Raw genomic sequence first — 18,068 nt, forward strand, 5'->3', positions numbered from 1 at the left:
TATAATCCGGACTCTGACATTGCTCGTTCTAATATTTCTATATTTCTTAATTCCTTTCTTTATATTTTGGGGGATTTGTGTGTATTGTCCCACTCCTTGAAAGCGGCAGCTCTACCATTTAGCTCAGTGCGGATGTTGCCTGTAATCCATGGCTTCTGGTTGGGGTATGTACGTACAGTCACTGTGGGGATGACATCCTCGATGCACTGATAAAACTAGTCACTGACGTGGTGTACTCCTCAATGCCATCAGAGGAATCCCAGAACACATTCCAATCTGTGCTAGTAAAACAGTCCAGTAGTTTATCATCTGCTTCATCTGACCACTTTTTTATAGACCGAATCACTGGTGCTTCCTGCTTTAATTTTTGCTTGTAAGCAAGAATCAGGAGGATAGAATTATGGTCAGATTTGCCAATTGGAGGGTGATGGAAAGCATTGTACGCATCTCTGTGTGTGGAGTAAAGGTGGTCTAGAGTTTCTTTCCCTCTGGTTGCACATTTAACATGCTGATAGGAGGTAAAACTGATTTAAGTTTCCCTGCATTAAAGTCCCCGGCCACTAGGAGCACCACCTCTGGATGAGCATTTTCCTGTTTGCTTATGGCAGTATACAGCTCATTGAGTGTGGTTTTAGTGCCAGCATCAATCTGTGGTGGTATGTAAACAGCTACAGTAAAATACAGATAAACTCTCTAGGTAGATAGAGTATCTCATGATAAGATGTAGACCACACTACCTCAGGCGAGCAAAACCTTGAGACTTCCTTAGATATCGTGCACCAGCTGTTGTTTACATATATGCATAGGCCCCCGCCCTGTACCCTATGTGACATCTGTATAACCACTAAAGCGCACCAACTATTGTACTTTACTACTTTCCCTACCTGCTAACTCAGTAGAGGTCAGACTAACAGACCAATAACACTGCACTGACAGTCACTGAGGTGAAAGCTCAGCGTAATTTCATTGACATGTTTAGGGTTCTCCTCACATGACACAGACAGACTGGCAGACTCAAAACAGATGCTCAAAACAGACATGCCACAAGTTCAATCACTTCAATTGCAGTCCTCAGCCACAATCCACTGATACCAACAATGGCATCACTCACAACCCTCCCTTTGCTGTAAAGTGATACGACACTCCTCTCATATCTCATTTGACATATGTAACAAGATCAGACAACCATGACTGCTTATGAGTCATATGATGGATGCTAGCCAATCATAATGGGGGGTATGAGAGTGATGTAGATCAATGCTAATGTAGTTGGATTCAATACACACCCTATAGCTTCTTAGTCCACAATGTGTTTAAAATAGTAGTCTTTTATTAGCTCCATCTCATTTCCATGTCTTTAGCCAGTAGGAGGGGCATGCTATTGGGCTGTGTATTGAACAGGAGAGCACTGGTTTCAAATGTCACCATCTCATAAATAAGTGATATCAAAGTGTTACCAAGACCACAATCAGGTTGTTAGAGAGGCTATGTAGTGGTAGGTGGGAAGAGAGATCCCATCTGACAGTGAGTGCTTGGCATATCCTAAGCAAACTCTTTGGGAAGAATAACAGCTTGCAGTAGGTGGAATGTTTATGGCAATGTTGAATAACAAAATGAAAAATAGTGGAATGGATTTACTCCAATATTTGACACAAGAAGAAACCAATTCAAAAGAGAGGACGCTGAATGTCATCCTCGCGGGTTATATGTTCAGGAAAACACCCTCGTGGCAGTTTAGCGTCACATTAGCCTGCATATTGGACGGCTATTTTAAATGTATAAGAGCTTTTTTAAGAGAGCAACAGACTACATTAGACATGGTGATGCTTGGAATTGGAATAACTCAGCAGTTTAGAGTGCAGAAATCCAAAGCCAGCATACTAAAGCTCTTGCATATAGGGCATTGTTCACACACAGACATGCAAACACCCATGTACACTTTCTATAAAAGCACCAGTTCAGAGTGCAGCAGCAGTCCATAAGCAGCACTTATTGGTCCGAGCCCTAGCCCTGGGGGCAAAGAGCAGAACCTATGCTGAAACTAGTATCACATGACAAGGAGGGGGGGGGGGGTATTATTGAATGAAACAACATGGAGGCCTAATGGAGGGGGCCTCTGGGGCCTCGTATAGGAAGGTCTCAAGGGAGCTGCCAGCTGCTGCTGGGAGCTGGAGGGCATTACTAAGACACTGGAAACAGCACATATGCTGCTTGTCATCCAAACACAGAGCCAAGATGGCAGTCAGCACAAATCAGACTTGAGGTGGGACACATCATGCTGATGCCTTGTCTAGCCTTAGTATACACATTGATACAACACACCTGTCTGCCAGTATTAGCAACCCCTGCACATTATTAATCTACTTCAGTGCAACGAGGCTCATAAATATCCTATGATTCAAAACACTCCCAATCAAACAAAGATCCATAATCTTACCCATCACACCTGTGTACACACAGTCCCTTCACATGCATGTCACAGTGTTGCTTTTGGCTAGTGCAAAGTCCAATCACATTCTGAGAGTCTGTTTATTACTAATTTAGGTGAAAAGGATATGGGATTCGATGTTGCTTTATTGACAATGAGAGACTAAAAACAGTGCCACGCACACCTTCCACCGGACCGTGAAACACATAGCTCTGTCAGATAGCAGCGATAAGCTGGGCTAAATATAGCTGTAATGATAGGCCCCATCGTGAGACTGTGGAGACGGAGAAACAGATCAGACTACCGTCAAAGTCACATCAAGCCCACATTACAACCAGCTCTACTGAAACTTTTCAGAGTGGGGTTTGTGGGCCACTCTGGCATTCATGTTCTACTGTTAGACACACAGTCTTCTATTGAGCACTACTACCCAAATCCTCTCTGGGGTCAGACATTCAATTATTATAGTAATGTTATAACACATTGCTAAACCACAATACAATTAAAAACAACAGACATGAGATTACACTGCCAGGCCACTCTGGCAATAAAGGTGTTGAGTTTAAACCAAGCTGTTAAATACTCAGTTGTTCAATGCTCACTCACCTTAAAAATAGCAGGTTAGTTGTAAATTCAAGTCCTTGAGATACAAGTAAACTCTTGACTCTCAGTGACACAGTGCCTTGACTAAACATGCAACCTTTATGCTGGTGTGGTCTAGTAATGACATCTTATCTGCTCAACTAGACAGTTTTTCAGGGCCACCGCCATTGCTGGGTATGACTGGTTTGTGCTGCTTTCACACACCGGCCATGACAGATTGTGTGTATTAGAAATACACGCACATATATACAGACATACACACGACCCGAGTATACCCTGATACTACGAGTTGTGGAGGTCCTCCGTGGGCAGAACCTCTGTGGAGACATTCAGCTGTTGTGGGGTAGTGTGGTCGTAAACACAAACTAGCCAACGCAGCAGGCTGGGACCTACACAGACAGGTGCCAGGGGAACACACACAGAGATATGTGGAAGTGGAGGAGAACGCCTCCATCAGAGCACCAAGGAATGTCCAGCTCACTTACACTATGGAGTGTCAAAACTGGCAATGAATACAATCCCAGTCAGAGGAATTCCACTTGTTTTGTACATTTGGGGTGATGGTACAGAGAGCTTAGCGCTGTCTGGGTTATCTATTTCACTTGGCAGACAGTATCAGATGTCATTGATTGACAATAACTGGTCTTGGTGGATTATGTATCGAAATCATGTGTATTAAAAGATGCAGTCAGGGAACTTAAGCATAACAAATGTGTAACATATTGTACGAATTAGATTCATAACATAGGTTATGCAGTGCCTTCGGAAAGTTATATATTTGCCGTGCCTTCGGAAAGTATTCAGACCACTTGACATTTTGTTACGTTACAGCCTTATTCTAACGTTGATTAAATTTTAAAAATGTTCCCTCGATCTACACACAATACCCCATTATGACAAAGCAAAAACTGGTTTTTAAAAATGTCCGCTAATATATTATAAATAAAAAACGGAAATATAACATTTACATAAGTATTCAGACCCCTATACTCAGTACTTTGTTGAAGCACTTTAGGCAGCGTTTAAAACATCGAGTCTTCTTTGGTATGACGCTACAAGCTTGGCACACCTGTATTTGGGGAGTTTCTCCCATTCTTCTCTGCAGATCCTCTCAATCTCTGTCAGGTTGGATGGGGAGCGTTGCTGCACAGCTAATTTCAGGTTCCTCCAGAGATGTTTGATCGGGTTCAAGTCCGGGTTCTGGCTGGGCCACTCAAGGACATTCAGAGACTTGTCCCGAAGCCACTCCTGCGTTGTCTTGGCAGTGTGGTTAGGGTCGTTGTCCTTTGGGAAGGTGAACCTTCACCCCAGTCTGAGGTCCTGAGTGCTCTGGAACAGGTTTTCATAAAGGATCTCTCTGTACTTTGCTCCATTCATCTTTCCCTCGATCCTGACTAGTCTCCCAGTCCCTGCGGCTGAAAAACATCCCCACAGCATGAAGCTGCCACCACCATGCTTTACCGTAGGGATGGTGCCAGGTTTCCTCCAGACGTGACACTTGGCATTCAGGTCAAAGAGTTCAACCTTTGTTTCATCAGACCAGAGAATCTGGTTTCTCATGGTCTGAGAGTCTTTAGGTACCTTTATGGCCACTACCATAAAGGCCTGATTGGTGGAGTGCTGCAGAGATGGTTATCCTTCTGCAAGGTTCTCCCATCTCCACAGAGGAACTCTAGAGCTCTGTCAGAGTGACCATCGGGTTCTTGGTCACCTCCCTGACCAAGGCCCTTCTCCCCCGATTGCTCAGTTTGGCCAAGTGGCCAGCTCTAGGAAGAGTCTTGGCAGTTCCAAACTTCTTCCATTTAAGAATGATGGAGGCCACTGTGTTCATGGGGACCTTCAATGCTGCAAAAATGTTTTTATACCCTTCCCCAGATCTGTGCCTCGACATAATCCTGTCTCAGAGGATGGGGGTATTTGTGTGTAGATTGCTGAGGAATTGTTTTTATTAATCAATTTTAGAATAAGGCTGTAACATAACAAAATGTGGGAAAAGTCAAAGGGTCTGAATACTCTCCGAAGGAACTGTATGTATAGTTGTTTTTTTGAGGACGTATGAGATCATATGAAATGGATGACATAGTACACAAACTGGGACCCGTTTTGGCTTGTGAGCACAACTTCCATAACTACTGGCTGAAATTATACAAAAGATCTGGAGCGTCACATTAAGTGCCCTCTAGTACAAATGTGAACAAAAAATATGAATAATAATACGTCAATGAACAGTTACATAATTCCCATGGTTATTTTATACCACGATTACATAAATGTCTAAGCATAACATAAACATTCACGGTACAGTAACATCCCCAGGGTTATAACAGTTTGTCTTCTGCATGGCTGGAGAGCAGTAGGGAAAGAGAGCGTTTGTACTATTGGCCTTAGTTAGGATGATCGGTTGACAGATGCAGAGCCGTCGGAAAACGTGTGGGGAGGCGGCATTTACCACAGCATTTTTCAATTATGTGTGGCAGCGCCACACCACTATTGATTTAGTTTAACAAAATATATTGACGCAAACATTAAAATAGTTGTTTTTTTAGACTGATTTGCCTCATGATTTGTCAACTCAGACACAATTTCATCTGTCCTTCACATCAGAGTGTTGCTTGAGGTTCTTTGCAAGTCGTGGCCAATCAGATTCACAGAAATCGGTTGTGCAGGCCGGGCACAAAGCACAAAGCTCAAGGCGTGCTCTTCACTATCCTCCAGTATTTATTTAGCAAGCGTGATAACACATCACTCCCGACAGACACAAGCAAAAACTTCATACATCTAACACTAGAGATCTGAAGTATGGCATGGAAATGAGACTATTTTTCAGTCTGATCAACTGTAGGCTACTATCAACATCAGCTGCATAGTCTAGCCTACTACAGTATGCGCCCTGTCCCTCTAGCCAGGGTAAACGAAGCGGTAACGCTGTGTATTTATAGTCCATTTGATTGTGAGAAAATGTGAATGGGATCAAATTTGGTTTATATTCAAACATGGGCTGACTAGGCAACCTAGACTTTTTCAATCCAAAATGCTTACCTGGAATTAATCAATAATCACAATAGCTGACATAGATTGAGTAAATGTTTTATTAGGCCTACAGTTGCACAGGGCAGAACTACACAATGTCAACCTGGATGAAGCAAGCTCAGCCCTGTGAGTTTTATTGTCCAATCATGATGCTTTCTCTGTGTATAGAAAACCCTGTTCTTTAAAATATAATTCATATGTACAAGTACAAGGCTGCTGCAGTTTGACAGGTTTTTTTATATTCCCCAAGGTGTGGAGTTTTTCTAAACCATGTGACCTGATTCTAAAAACTTTGGTCCCATCATAGCCCATATTAAACCTTTTTACAACAGATTAATCATGTCATACCATATAAGATCCAGGGTTTTACCTGGGTAGGTTACCAGATCAGGAAAATCTATTGGACCCAGAATAGTTTTTCCGCCACTAAGGCTGTAGCGGTCATGACATTTTGTCAGCCGGTGATTGCCATGCAAATAACTACCGGTCTCACGGTAATTGATCGTTAATTAACATAAACACGTTTAGCATCTCCTGGCTTCCACACATAGCCTACAAGCCACAGAAGCACACCGTTGGAACATCTACATTTTAAAACGTTTTTTAAAAAGCCTACACCATCACAATAAATCCATGATTTATTTTAGGTCTAAAGAAACATGATATGAAGAAAATGTAGCCTATTTCAGAAGAACAGAATAGCATATTTTGAGTTGTCCTTATGTTAGGCCCTGATCTGGCTACGCCATATGGCTGTGGGCTACACTATTTAATTTAGCTGACAAGATTTGCTTAGAATTCTGTGGCATTATTTTATATTATTTTATAGTATGAATAATAGAATTGAACATAGCCAAATAAAATAGAAAGTATATTTTCCACAAATGATTTGAGGGAATGCGCACATGAGGCTATTCTGTGTTGAGCAGTTAACAGAGAAACAGATGCTGCTATATGCTTAATTTAGAGTTTGTCGTAGCTGAATCAGAATTAGTTAGGTAACATAGATAAATAAGATATTTTATTTACTTTCATACTATGCAGAATATCAGAAAGGGAGAAGGGCTCCACTATGTCTGTACGCTAGTCACTCCCTTCTTTTCCCATTGGGGGGAGGAGTATGGAAGTGTCTGGAATCATTGTATTACCCCTCTCATACTGTTGAACTTATCTTTCATGGTATATGACCTAGAGAATCACTCCCCTTTCTGAGCTTGTCCAGGAGGGGGTGTATTTGAGATGGGTGTATCTAGAATTGACAATTGATATATGCCATTGGATGAGGTAATGTTTTGGTCCTAAGTGGTACCAAGAACGAGATTAGAACCTCGGTTAAAGAGACCAAACTGAACAATAATTTATAGCTAATGCTATAAATTATGGGATACTCCTCTTTCAAGTAAAAGGTTCTTTGTGAACTGTTCCTAAGATCTGTGTTTCGTCATGTGAGTTGAGAGGGGTGTGTCTTGGCTATAAATGATACTAAGAATTGTTTTGTAGGGACTCTCAGAGAATTAATCTGAGGGTCAAAAGGGCTATGGTGAAGCTCATATACTTAAAGATGGACGTTATAATATAACTCTGACTTGTGTGTGGTTTGCTCTCTCATCACATAGTAATACAGGAAATTACCACAACAAGTTATTTATGCAACTTGGGGCGGCGTTGGGCCAGTAACAAAAAGGTTGCTAGATCGAATCCCCGAGCTGACAAGGTAAAAATCTGTTGTTCCGCCCCTGAACAAGGCAGTTAACCCACTGGCTGCATAATGCGACGAGTGATGATTTGAAAAAAGTTGCATGAAAGACATGAGCTCTGCTCTGTTTCTTGTGCAGCCTGAACACCAGTGGAGGCTCCTCGGAGGAGTAAGGGGAGGACTTCTTAGTGAAATTCATAAAAATAAAAAGTTAAACATTAAAAAAGTTATTATTTTTAGATAAAACTATACTAAATATATTCAAGTAATCAAATCATTTTTTACAACACACTGTTTTGCAATGAAGGTCTACAGTAGCGTCACGACTTCCGCCGAAGTTGGTCCCTCTCCTTGTTCGATCCACTTTTCATTTTCCATTGGTTTTGTCTTGTCTTCCATCACACCTGGTTCCAATTCCATCAATTACATGTTGTGTATTTAACCCTCTGTTCCCCCCCCATGTCGTTGTCCGTAATTGTTTCTTGTAGTGCTTGTGCACAGTATGCTGGTGATTACCGGGTTTTGTTTGACCCATTTCATGTATTGTTCTGTTGACGGTGGTTTACGTTTATTAAACAACACTGTTGTAAATCAGTTTTCGCTCTCTTGCGCCTGACTTCTCTGCCGCCAGTACGCACCTCATTACAAGTAGCCTCAGTAGCACTCTGTAGGGTAGCACCATGGTGTAGTCGGATGACAGCTAGCTTCTGTCCTCCTCTGGGTACATTGACTTCTATACAAAATCTAGGAGACTCATGGTTCTCAACCCCTTCCATAGACTTACACAGTAATTATGTCAACTTCTGGAGGACTTCAACCTATCAGAGCTCTTGCAGCATGAATTGACATGTCGTCCATCCAATCAAAGGATCAGAAAATTAATCTAGGTCTTAAACCATAAGCTACAGCTGGCTAGCACTGCAGTGCATAAACTGTGGTGAGTTGTTGATTTAAAAAGAGAGAAATACAGTAGTTAAAAAGTTTGAACAAGGGCCTCCCGGGTGGCGCAGTGGTCTAGGGCACTGCATCGCAGCGCTAGCTGCGCCACCAGAGTCTCTGGGTTCGCGCCCAGGCTCTGTCGCAGCCGGCCGCGACCGGGAGGTCCGTGGGGCGACGCACAATTGGCCCAGCGTCGTCCGGGTTAGGGAGGGTTTGGCCGGTAGGGATATCCTTGTCTCATCGCGCTCCAGCGACTCCTGTGGCGGGCCGGGCGCAGTGCGCGCTAACCAAGGGGGCCAGGTGCACGGTGTTACCTCCGACACATTGGTGCGGCTGGCTTCCGGGTTGGAGGCGCGCTGTGTTAAGAAGCAGTGCGGCTTGGTTGGGTTGTGCTTCAGAGGACGCATGGCTTTCGACCTTCGTCTCTCCCGAGCCCGTACGGGAGTTGTAGCGATGAGACAAGATAGTAATTACTAGCGATTGGATACCACGAAAATTGGGGAGAAAAGGGGGTAAAATGTAAAAAATATATAAAAAATAATAATAATAAGTTTGAACAAATTGACTTCTTCCTAAATTAAGGAGAAGCAAGAGAGAAAGAGCTATATTTGGATGTATTATTTTTATTTATTTGTACTTTCACTTAGCTAGCCAATTCAGCTAGCTAGTTTAGTCTACTCAAACACCCAGCTCAAACAGAGAGGGATACTATGTTAGCTAGCTGGCTGTGGCTATCCAACACTGGAACTCTTCCAAGTCAAGGTAAGCTTTTGGTTTTATAAATGTATTGCCACTGGGTCCCACCAGTGTAACTGCTAAATTTCTTTGGCAGCTAGCAAGTTTAGCCTACTCAAACACCCAACTCAAACAGAGAGTAATGCTATGTTAGCTAGCTGGCTATGGCTATCCAACACTGGAACTCTTCCAAGTCAAGGTAAGCTTTTGGTTTTATAAATGTATTGCCAAGGGGCCCGCAGGTGTAACTGAAAAACTGTTTCTTACTGTACACTGTACTGCATGATTGTAGCGGGTTTACTAACACATTAGTTCTAGTAGTTCTAGTTGACTATGATGTGACAACTATGTAGGCTGTGTGTAGCTCTTAGCGGTCATGATATGAAGGTTTGGCTTGGAAAGTTGTTTTTTCGCCTGGTCAAAGATAGCGGATTTGTTGTGCACTGAAGTCCACATGCGAAGGGAAAAGGTGAAAGGAGGAGAATGTGTAGATAGTTGTGAGAAGGAATTATATAAACAATGAGGAAAGTGATTGTGCTGTTTTTATGTGGCTGCTATGAAAGTGAACTGTTTATGTGTGATCAACGAAAAACATTTCTTAAACGGAAGCAACCGGAGTGAAAAAGGGATAAACATACCTGAATTTGTCTAATAGAAACTCTCATTTGCAACTGTTGGACTAATGATTACGTCCTAGATTAGCTAGATGCAGGCAAGCGTGTGCAAGGCAGTATTGAACATGTCACTGTCTGTCACCTTGATAACTCAAAATTCTCTTGACCTTTGCACCTACATTGTAAACTTTCATTAATAGGCTAGGTTGTAGCAACCTCATGATGGGTACAGGGAAAATTTGAGGAGCATGTAAGAGCCTAAACCTATTGATGTTACATTGAGAGGGGTGAATGGAATATGAATGACAGTCATCCAATACGCTGTGATAGAAATAAGGCCATGCTCATAAAGAAAATAATCTTAAAAGGCACCGACCACCACCGCTGCACAGACTTCATCAAATCAAATTGTATTAGTCACATGCGCCGAATACAACAGGTGTAGACTTTACAGTGAAATGCTTACTTACGAGCCCATAAACAACAGTGCAGTTTAAAAAAATACAGATAAGTATAAAAAATAAAAGTAACAAGTAATTAAAGTACAGCAGTAAAATAACAATAGCGAGACTATATACAGGGGGGTACCGGTACAGAGTCAATGTGCGGGGGCACCGGTTAGTTGAGGTAATATGTACACGTAGGTAGAGTTATTAAAGTGACTATGCATTGATGATAACAACAGAGCGTAGCAGCGGTGTAAAAGAGGGGGGGGGGGGGGGGGGGGGGGCAATGCAAATAGTCTGGGTAGCCATTTGATTAGGTGTTCAGGAGTCTTATGACTTGGGGGGATAGAAGCTGTTTAGAAGCCTCTTGACCTAGACTTGATGCTCCGGTACCGCTTGCCGTGCGGTAACAGAGAGAACAGTCTATGACTAGGGTGGCTGGAGGCTTTGACATTTTTCAGGGGCCTTCCTCTGACACCGCCTGGTATAGAGGTCCTGGATGGCAGAAAGATTGGCCCCAGTGATGTACTGAGCCGTTCGCACTACCCTCTGTAGCACCTTGCGGTCGGAGGCCGAGCAGTTGCCATACCAGGCAGTGATGCAACCAGTCAGGATGCTCTCGATGGTGCAGCTATAGATCCTCAAAAGTTTCTGAGGACCCATGCCAAATCTTTTCAGTCTCCTGAGGGGGAATAGGTTTTGTCGTGCCCTCTTCATGACTGTCTTGGTGTACTTGGACCATGTTAGTTTGTTGGTGATGTGGACACCAAGGAACTTGAAGCTCTCAACCTGCTCCAATGCAGCACCGTCCTGTAGTCCACAATCATTTCCTTTGTCTTGATCACATTGTGGGAGAGGTTGTTGTCCTGGCACCACACGGTCAAGTCTCTGACCTCCTGCCTATAGCCTGTCTCATCGTTGTCTGTGATCAGGACTACCACTGTTGTGTCATCGGCAAACTTAATGATGGTATTGGATTCGTGCCTGGCCATGCAGTCATGAGTGAACAGGGAGCACAGGACGGGACTGAGCACGCACCCCTGAGGAGCTCCAGTGTTGAGGATCAGTGTGGCGGATGTGTTGTTACCTACCCTTACCACCTGGGGGCAGCCCGTCAGGAAGTCCTGAATCCAGTTGCAGAGGGAGGTGTTTAGTCCCAGGGTCCTTAGCTTAGTGATGAGCTTGAGGGCACTATGGTGTTTAACGCTGAGCTGTAGTCAATGAATAACATTCTCACATAGGTGTTCCTTTAGTCCAGGTGGGAAAGGGCAGTGTGGAATGCAATAGAGATTGCATCTGTGGATCTGTTGGGGCGGTATGCAAATTGGAGTGGGTCTAGGGTTACTGGGATAATGGTGTGATGTGAGCCATGACCAGCCTTTCAAAGCACTTCATGGCTACAGATGTGAGTGCTATGGGTCAGTAGTCAATTAGGCAGGTTACCTTAGTGTTCTTGGGCACAGGCACTATGGTGGTCTGATTAAAACGTTGGTATTACAGGACAGGGAGAGGTTGAAAATGTCAGTGTCACTTGCCAGTTGGTCAGCTCATGCTCGCAGTACACGTCCTGGTAATCCTTGTGAATGCTGACCTCTTTAAAGGTCTTACTCACATTGGCTGCGGAGAGCATGATCACACAGTCTTCCGGAACAGCTGGTGCTCTCATGCATGTGTCAGTGCCATTTGCCTCGAAGCGAGCATAGTAGTTTAGCTCGTCTGGTAGGCTTGTGTCACTGGGCAGCTCTCGGCTGTGCTTCCCCTCATAGTCTGTCATGGTTTGCAAGCCCTGCCACATCCGACGAGCATCAGAGTCGGTGTAGTACGATTCGATCTTAGTCCTTTATTGACACTTTGCCTGTTTGATGGTTCGTCGGAGGGCATAGTGGGATTTCTTATAAGATTCCGGGTACGAGTCCTGCTCCTTGAAAGCTGCAGCTTTAGCCTTTAGCTCAGTGTGGATGTTGCCTGTAATCCATGGCTTCTGGTTGGGGTATGTACGTATGGTCGCTGTGGCGACAACATCATCAATGCACTTATTGATGAAGCCAATGACTGATGTGGTGTACCCCTCAATGCCATCGGAGGAATCCCAGAACATATTCCAGTCTGTGCAAGCAAAACCGTCCTGTAGCTTAGCATCTGCTTCATCCGACCACTTTTTTATTGATCTAGTCACTGGTGCTTCCTGCTTAAATTTTTGCTTGTAAGCAGGAATCAGGAGGATAGAATTATGGTCAGATTTGCCAACTGGAGGGAGCGCCGCCTCTGGGTGAGCGTCATCTTGTTTGCTTATGGCGGAATACAGCTCATTCAGTGCTGTGTTAGTGCCAGCCTCTGACTGTGGTGGTATGTAAACAGCTACGAAAAATACAGATGAAAACTCTCTAGGTAGATAGTGTGGTCTACAGTTTATCATGAGATACTCTACCTCAGGCGAGCAATAGCTCGAGACTTCCTTAGATATTGTGCACCAGTTGTTATTTACAAAAATACATAGTCCGCCGCCTCTTGTCTTATCAGACGCCGCTGTTCTATCCTGCAGGTACAGCGTACAACCAGCCAGCTGTATGTTGATAGTGTAGCTGTTCAGCCATGACTCTGTGAAGCATAAGATATTACAGTTTTGAATGTCCCGTTGGTAGTTTAATCTTCCGCATAGGTCATCGATTTTATTCTCCAAAGATTGCACGTTTGCCAGCAGAATGGAAGGAAGTGGGGGTTTATTCGATCGCCTACGAATTCTCAGAAGGCAGCCTGCCCTCTGGGCCTGTTGCCGAGAAAGTAGTATATCATTCGCGTCGGGCTCGTCAGACTCGTTAAAGGAAAAAAAGGATTCTGCCAGTCCATGGTGAGTAATCGCAGTCCTGATGTCCATTAGTTATTTTCGGTCATAAGAGACAGTAGCGGCAACATTATGTACAAAATAAGTAAAAAAATAAGTTACAAACATCCCAAATAAACGAATAAAAAAACACAATCGGTTGGGGACACGTAAAACATCTGCCTTCTTCTACGGCGCAATTTTATCAGTCTCTCATTCACAATTTGACAAGCACTTGATAATATTCTCACCCATCGGACTATTCTTAATTTAATCTGGTCTTTACATTTAGCCTATAGGTGGAATTATTTTTAATTTAGAATGGCCCACCTCTGGATGGATGAGAGAGCACACTAGGTTGACATGAGTTATGAATCATGGCACGACCCAGAAGACTACCTCTAATTATATACTGGGTGGTTCGAGCCCTGAATGCTGATTGGCTGACAGCTGTGGTATATCAGACTGTATACCACGAGTATGACCAAACATTTATTTTTACTACTCTAATTATGTTGTTAACCAGTTTATAATAGCAATAAGGCACCTTGGGGGTTTGTGATATATGGCTAATATACCATGCATGGCTAAGGGCTGTATCCAGGCACTCCACGTTGCGTCATACTTAAGAACAGCCCTTAGCCGTGGTATACTGGCCATATACCACACCTCCTCTGGCCTTATTGCCTAATAATAAACTGGGTGGTTTGAGCAATGAATGCTAATTAGCTGAAAGTCGTGGTATATACCACAAGTATGACAAAACATATTTGTACTGTTCTAATTACATTAGCAACCAGTTTATAAGAGCAATAAGGCACCTATGGGGTTTATGGTATACGGCCAATATACCACGGCTAAGGGCTGTATCCAGGCACTTTGTGTTGCGTGCATAAGAACAGCCCTTAGCCATGGTATATTGGCCATATACCTGTACCCCCTCATGCTTATTGCTTAAATATACCAGTGACTAAACACAACAGTGATGAGACAGAGAACAACCATTTGAGCCATTGCAATGAGTCAAGTTCTGATTCTATGCCCATTCTAGAAAATATTACATAAATTAATTTACAAGTAATCCATGTATTGTACTTTATATTCCTTACTCTTCTACAGAAGGACTCAAATGATTACCCTGAGTAATGACTTCTGTTATTTACATGTTATTGTGGTTATCAGAAAAGTACTACAGAGTAGTAGACAAATGGTACATTTTGAATTAGTATAGTGATAAACTTTTTTTTTAAGTAAAATGGACTCCTACCTGGAAGAACAGAATTATGAAGTTATTCAGTCAGGTTTACTAGGGTCCACGGTCCAAGGAAGGCAAGTGTCAGATGAAGGCAGTGGCTGTCCTGAAGTTGAAGTTATCCTCTTGGTATCACCATCGCCAAGTTTGTTTCTCTATGTAAGAACAGTTTTCTTTAGAATTTGAACAATAAGTGGAAAACGCAACAACAAAAAATGGCAGAAAGAGAATTAAACCGCATTTTCTCACTAAAGCCTTCTAAACTATTCTTGTTGTTCAAGAAAACATTATCTTGAGTCTTGACGTTGAAATGTGGTTACAATTCAATTATTGAAATATGCCTAATGTAAAGAACCTTGGAAATAACCCCAGGTTTCGCTATAATCTCGTCCCCAGACACTTCCGCTTTTTGGCGCAATAGCCTGGGGACGAGGTTAGTTGCACTTTAGTCATGACAAACGCAAACTACAGCATTATCTTGTCAACACCGATACAATGTAATGATAACGTCGAATGATGTTCAGAAGCAACAATCATACATATCCACGTGTCCGTGCCGTCAAATAATTCAAACGTCCATCAGAAAACAGTTCAGCGGAATTCTCAAAGGAGATTAGATGCATGATGCTTTATCATTCCAGCATCCTCTTCTACTCGATGGGCGGAGCGTTCAGACGTCACCTGGACCTCAATAGAGTCCCGCGGCGGAGGTGTCATAATACCCATAAAACCTAGCAGTCAAACAGGGAAATGGTTCCAATCGTTTTTCCATCTTTAATTTTTCCCATAAGATATTTCAGAAACACTTAAAATAATGTCTGTGTTTCGTGTAGGCTTACCATGGCATGACGTTTTGATAACCATGTACTTCTCTCTTGGACAAGATTACTTTTATCAATATACTCAGCTCTATTTACTCTCAGATTTGAAAATGCTAATTGATATCAAAGTAGACATGCAAAACTACAAATCCCTGCAAGCTCCTGCACATGATCTCTAGCTGACACCTTTGCTAACAGGTATTGTGTGAATGTAAAATTTGAACAAAACAGTTTACAGAATTGTCCATTTGAAGAAATGTTGCCAATTTATTCATTACTACATTTAGCTAACATTAGATAATTAATCCAGAGATTCTAACCTTTGCCTTGATTTAGCAGTCTCAAACCGATCATCATGGCATTTGTAGTTCTTTATGATAGCCACATTAGCAGCTAATCAGCTTTTCATTTTTGGGGGGTAAATACAGGTGAATATATTGATAAAAGTCACCTTGTCATAGAGAGATTCACACGGTTATCAAAACATCACGCCAGGGTAAGTCTACACAAAACACAGCCCTTATTTTAGTGTTTCTAAAATCCCCTATGGGAAAAATGAGTGTGGTAAAATGATTGGAACCATTTCCCTGTTTGACCACTAGGTTTTATGAGTATTACGAGTATTATTACCAAAATATTATTACCAAAATACTCAGAGTAATATTATTCATGGGCAATATTTTGGGTGGCAGGTAGCCTAGTGGTTAGAGTGTTGGGCCAGTAACCAAAAGGTATCTGGATCAAATCCCCAAGCTGACAGGGTAAAAATGTGTAATTTTGCCCCTGAACAAGGCAGTGTTCCCTGGTAGGCTGTCATTGTAATTAAGAATTTGTTCTTAACTGACTTGCCTAGTTAAATTTAAAAAATATTTAAAAAATTATGACTCATGTTGTGGTACTCTATGGCTTGGCAACATCTCTAATCTCAACGTGTGAGATAACAAGTGATGCAAATAATTTCATTTTAGTAGAACCCCCATTTGGACGGTTCGATAACAAAAGTAAAAGCCGTTAGAAATGTTGCATATCTTTCCCAATTTGAATAACTAGTCCACATGATCGACAGGAGTCATGATTCATGTTTTTCTGCCTTCCCAAGCTTCGACCTCAGTCATTCTCATTAGCGCTGTTGACACTGACGTCAGCTGTCATATTTTCATCCTGCCCTCAGTGTAAATGTGCACGCTCACTAGTATGAGTTTTTGCGCACGTATGGGATATACAGTAAGGCAGGCACATGTGTTATCAGAGAGTAAGGTATGTAAAACATTTGCATAAAAAACATAATGAAAATAGGGAGTTGGATCATTTCTGCACATAAATAATCTCAAACGTTCCTGTATACGTCCCTACCATGGTCCCTACCCCCCACCTTCTCTCTTTCTCTCTAGCTCGCTCTCTCTCACTTGCACACGCATACACACACACACACACATACACAGTATATGACTCCTTCTCTTCTCACATCAATACACGTACACTGAACAATTTTCAGAGGGATAAAAGTGCATGTTTTCGTTCCACTCTTAGCAGTTACCTCTCAAATCCCCTTTGATGATCATCCATGTGAAGGGAAGCTTCTCTTCATGACATTTTAATCTAGTGAGAAACCTGAGAGCTCTCTGGTCTAAACGTTTACAACCAATAAACGAAGGGAAGAACTTACATTCGAATAGAAAATACAATCATAAAAATGGAGGTTCTGTTGTGGGATCATGTACAGTACAATAAACCAAGTTATTCATGTCATGATATGTCTAATAAAATCTGTATAGTGGTCATGCATCACAATGACCACTAGGTGACAGTGTTAAGCTTCTCCTGACATCGCCCCCTAGTCAGTCAGTCATCTCCCCATCTCACTATCTTCAGCCCCCAACAAACTGTGTAAAGTGTGTCCCTTTATAAGGACTGGGGAAAATATTGGATGTTCATACCTAGAAGTTTCTCTGAAAACTGAGAAAAGCAATTGCTAGGGGCATCATATGTTTGTCCATTGTGATTACAACACTCCCAGGACCTCTATACCAGGAGCTGTCAGAGGAAGGCCCTAAAATGTGTCTAAGACTCCAGCCACCCAAATCATAGACTGTACTCTCTGCTGCCGCACAGCAAGCTGTACCGATGCACCAAGTCTGGAACCAACAGGACCCTGAACAGCTTCTACCCTCAAGCCATAAGACTGCTAAATAGTTAGTTAAATAGTTAACTTAATAGCTTCTTGGAGTATCTGCATTGACCCTATTTGCACTAACTTTTTTGACTCCTCACATATGCTGCTGCTACTGTTTATTATCTATCCTGTTGCCTAGTCATTCTATTCCTAGTTGTATGTACAGTTGAAGTCGGGAGTTTACATACACTTAGGTTGGAGTCATTAAAACTCGTTTTTCAACCACTCCACAAATTTCTTGTTAATAAACTATAGTTTTGGAAAGTCGGTTAGGACATCTACTTTGTGCATGACACAAGTATTTTTCCAACAATTGTTTACAGACAGATTATTTAATTTATAATTCACTGTATCACAATTCCAGTGGGTCAGAAGTTTACATACACTAAGTTGACTGTGTCTTTAATAAACATCTTGGAAAATTCCAGAAAATGATATCACAGTTTAGAAGCTTTTGATAAGCTAATTGACATTATTTGAGTCAATTGGAGGTGTACCTGTGGATGTATT

The 18,068-nt window shown here is 42.3% G+C and overlaps 1 protein-coding gene across 1 annotated transcript in view; it reads right to left on the reverse strand.

Moving 5' to 3' along the window:
* ccser2a (coiled-coil serine-rich protein 2a) overlaps positions 1 to 15,197 on the reverse strand; it is a 67,610-nt gene extending 52,413 nt beyond the window's left edge. The window contains exons 1-2 of the mRNA XM_038960770.1: positions 15,104 to 15,197; positions 14,580 to 14,719 (exon numbers count right to left, since the gene is read on the reverse strand). The gene's annotated coding sequence lies outside the window, so the exon portion shown is untranslated. The remainder of the gene's footprint in view (positions 1 to 14,579; positions 14,720 to 15,103) is intronic.
* Between the last annotated feature and the right edge of the window lie 2,871 nt (positions 15,198 to 18,068).

The sequence above is a fragment of the Salvelinus namaycush genome, chromosome 22 (genome assembly GCF_016432855.1).
Source record: "Salvelinus namaycush isolate Seneca chromosome 22, SaNama_1.0, whole genome shotgun sequence".
NCBI classification, from domain to species: domain Eukaryota; kingdom Metazoa; phylum Chordata; class Actinopteri; order Salmoniformes; family Salmonidae; genus Salvelinus; species Salvelinus namaycush.